Source organism: Micropterus dolomieu, linkage group LG11 (genome assembly GCF_021292245.1).
Source record: "Micropterus dolomieu isolate WLL.071019.BEF.003 ecotype Adirondacks linkage group LG11, ASM2129224v1, whole genome shotgun sequence".
Taxonomy (NCBI): domain Eukaryota; kingdom Metazoa; phylum Chordata; class Actinopteri; order Centrarchiformes; family Centrarchidae; genus Micropterus; species Micropterus dolomieu.
The window spans coordinates 8,940,309-8,944,798 of record NC_060160.1 but is presented as its reverse complement, the minus strand read 5'-3'; positions in this window follow the sequence as shown (position 1 = coordinate 8,944,798).

Sequence of the window (4,490 nt, the reverse complement as noted above, 5' to 3'; positions counted from 1 at the left end):
ATATCTGGTGGAAACCTGCTGTGTAGGAAGTGAGAAGAAAAATGTTCAAAGGAGACACAGGAAATCAGGTGACTATGAGGGGGAAAAAACTCTAGTAAAACAGAAGAAAAACGTTTCTGTCTTAAGACAAAAGTTTATTTGCCCCAAACAAAACGGCACAAAAATGCTCGCGCTCACACCAGAAAGAGCCATATTTCTCTCAGTGAAAACGCTGAAGGTCTCAGTCAACAGTCCACAGAGTTATGGAATCGATCCCTGCCCCCACATCCTCCCTTCACTGTGAGCCTGAGGCGTATGTCTGCCAGATGTCCAAAGCAAAGAGAGGGGATATGAAAGGGCTGAAGACTGCCAGAGGTGTCTTATATCATAGGAATTATTATCCTAATGATATAACATAACACATGCCGTCAGTCCCTCCAGGAGTAACAACCCCTGATCTATATTAGAGCCACGTTTCTTTCATTTAGCTGACCTTTCTGGAAAAGCAGGAGGAGGAAGATGACGATGAGGATTTTCCTTTTCCATCTAGGACTAATCCACCGTCTGCCTGTACCTGAGAGTACAAAAAGATCTAACCCATCCTTACCAGATAAACGGCGGTAAAAGTCAAGCAGCATATTACAACCAATATTTACGTTTTGTTTCGCGATCTCTAGTGGCAGTATGACGGTAGCAAAGGAAGTAGTCAGATGCAGTATATAGAGCATCTGCATAAGGAGGTGATAGGGATGAATAGATGTGACAAGTAAACTCAAGACTTTCCCTCAGGAGACCAAGGCTCGAGTTCGGTGTTGACTTATTTAAAGTTTTGATTTTAACGTTTCGTAGGTGATATACATTACTTGCGTTACCAGAGTTAAGCAAACAGTTCAGACACATTCAGCAAATGCAGAGCAACATTAGCATTCATTTAGAGCTGTGTTTCTGATCACCTGATGAATGTCACTCCAATATTCACTATTCTTTTAGCTTCATTTTGGGCACCACCAACTCCTGAGGGAACCGTCTGTCTCTTCGCCTTGTCTGCCTCGTTCTTGTATATAATTATGTTACATTGTGTCACTCTAAAGTTTAGTCTCTCAACTCAACCATGAGGAGGAGAAGGATGCAACGACTGCCCGCAGTTTCCTTTGAGTGGGGAACATTAGCAAGTGTCTAACAAGCGTTGAAGACAAACAATGGTTGGCCAGAGTGAGAGTAAGCTCTGCTGAGAAAAATAACACAAGAAAAGTTTGTCTGAGATTGAGGAGAAAATCCAGGACGTAGATAAACAATTTATTGAAAATTGCTAAAAGTGTTTCTTGCAGAAAAGAAAGAGAAATAACATCAATGTTATTTCTATTTCCTTACATGTTACAGAAATACAGATATATATGTCGGACTGGTTCTGAGTAACGTGTTAACAGCAAACTCACTCTCTGCTCTGTTTACTCTTGTAGATAAGGTAAATTTAATGTTACCACCTGCTAAAATGAAAGCAAAGTTGCTAAAAATGACATGTTGTGGAAATTGTGGTTCCGTGTTCTCCGAGTCACACTGAAGCAAACAGGAGAAAATAACCTTTTCCTGTGCAGTGGAACAAAATTACCCTCCCTATTGACAGTACTAGGGCTCAACCAATGATTATTTTCATTACCAATTGATCTGCTGATTATTTTCTTGATTAATTATTTGGTTTTAAAAAAGTCCAAATATATTTTGTCCCAAACCCAAACATATTCAGTTTATCACAAGAGAAAATTAAGAAAACCTGCAAATATTCAAAATTGGAACCAGAATTGTGAATGTTTGGCATTTTAACTTAAGAAGTAAGTAAAATGATTAATTGATCAGCAAAAAAGTTGTCGCTGTTGCAGTCATGTTACTGACTCTCAGGTAGGTCAGTGCCCCAAGTTCATAATTTCAGTCAGAGGTTTGTTTGATAAACAAATAAGTTTGGACCTGAGAATGTGTTGTGTAGACCCCTAGCTACACCCTTGCTTATCTAACACAAGCTGATATAATTGGAGAAAAATGTCTGAAATCTATCCTTGAGCTTGTGTAAGTTCTTGTAAACTATACACAATTATGGAAACTCAATCCAGTGACTTGACTGGAGTTGTACCATGTAGCACACATGTACACAAACCCTAGTAGATGGATATCTACCCCTCAGCCAAGGGCATTTCAGTGAATGGATGAGGAGGAGGGTACCTGACATTTACTTAGTACTGCAGGATAGACAGGCCATTGTCTTTGCTGAAATGAGAAACTCTGCCGCAGAAGGGCGAATGGGGGAGAAAGAGGGTGGTGTCAGACAACCTGATATCAATCTAGTGAAATAATAGCAAGTGCTGTGATGTGGATATCTGGGATATCTAGACTTTATACCCTCGACCTTGGGAAGCATAGAGACACAAAGAGGGTGAAACAGTAAAAGGATGCATTTGAGTGAACTCTTGTGCACACACTCAACTTTCACTGCCTCAAAAGGAGATGACACATGTTAAATAAAAAAGCAAAAATCCCCAGAACCTGAAACTTATGTAGATGTAACCACAGACAGAGATTTCAAAGGTCTGTTTGAGGTGGCACTGATGAACCTTTCAGGTCTAAAAGCCTCCCTCCCTGGCGGGTGTTTTTCTGATTGTCTGTTAATAGAGAGGTAAACAGCAAAAGAGAGAGAGAGAGAGAGAGAGACAAACAGCGCATATGGCAGGCAGAGACAAACATATAAGGTAAAGCCCCAGCCAACAGCACAAGCTGTCTCCTGATCCGTCCCTGCAGTGTCAACAGCTTGGATTACTTTCCCGCGTCCGTGCAGTCAGCCAGACCAACGAGCTTCCACAAAAACAGCACGAACCACTCAGCTTCCATCAGAGAAAAAGAGGAAGGGAAAGCAGAAGTTGAGAGCTGGTGAAAGGAAGTGAGACTGAGGCCAACGAAACATCTGCTCCAGATCCTTTTTAGTGGAGTCCGTCCCCCTTCTCGTAGAAAGTTTTGTTTGTCCATGGGTCAGGAACACAAGCCAAACACACAAACACAAATACACACTCAAATACACGCAGACATGTGTGCACACCCAGTTAATAAGTCAACAGGACACAGCTCCATGTCTTATTGGGCCTTGTCTCAGTGGCTCATGCAGGAAAATAATAAACGGGACTGACACAGACCAATGTTATCTTTTCACTCATGAGGGTGGAAGGAGTGAGCCATAGAGCCAAAAAGAACAAAGGAACAAAAAGGAGGAGAAAAAAGGAGGGAAGAGGAGAATGAAAAGCCCCCTTCTGACTTGCAGTGACCCACATACATTTGCCCAGCTTTTCTGGGCTCGATCTCTCTTGGCAACCAGCAGCCTCTGTGAAAGAATCCCAGCGTTCAGCCAAAGGCAAAGCCCATGTGAGGGGTGGGAAGAGGGGGGAGGGGGGGGAGAGAGAGAGAGAGAGAGAGAGAAGGAGGTATGGACGGGTGGACATCAGACCCCTCCTCCTCCACCTCCTCCCAATGGCCCGTTACCCCTGGCAACCGGTGCTCAATGGATTCCTCCAGATCCAAGAGGCCGATCACACACAGCATGCAGTGGAGTCAGGAAACAAAGTATCACCAGTGAAAGATCAACATTAAGTCCCCATAGTAAGTACAACACATTAATTCATGGTAAACATACACATCCACAAGAGTTACAATGGTTAAATCCCAACAGTAATTTAACAATGTGTTGCTAATAAAACAGAGAATGTTTTATTAGCAACACATTTCCCGTGACAGTAGACTCACTAGTATAGTGGCTAGCTTTTTCATGTAGCAGTAAGCTAATCGCTGTAATAAAAGGTGCACCTAAAGATAATGCCCCAAAAGGGAGATGATGAAAGATGCTTGTCAATATTTGCTTGGTCACCGATTTGGCAAAATGGAGCCGTAACAATGTCGGTTAAGTTGCTTTAGAACTGCAGTAGCAGTGGTTGCTACTAGCAACATAATGTTCAACTGAAACCAACTGCTGGTGGCAGAACAGTATGGAACATAAAATAATAATAATAATATAATAATAATCCTTATTTGTAGAGCACTTTTCAAAAACAAGTTACAAAGTGCTTTAACAAGTGTAAAGAATAATACAAAAAAAAGATAAGAGCATGAAAATTTAATATAAAATTAGTAAAATACAATAAAATAAAAGGGATAAAATAAAGTCAAATAAGATCGGGAAAAGCTCTCCTATAAAAGTATGTTTTAAGAAGGGGCTTAAAAGAGTTCACTGACTCAGCCGACCTGATTTCCTCGGGCAGGCTGTTCCAGAGCCTCGGGGCCCTGACAGCAAACGCTCTGTCCCCTTTAGTTTTCAGTCGAGACTCTGGAACAGACAACAGACCTCTGCCCGAGGATCTCAAGGTACGTGCTGGTGCGTACGGGACTAAAAGTTCAGAAATATAACAAGGCGAGAGGCCATGAAGAGCTTTAAAAGTGATCAATACAATTTTAAAGTCAATTCTAAAACATACTGGGAG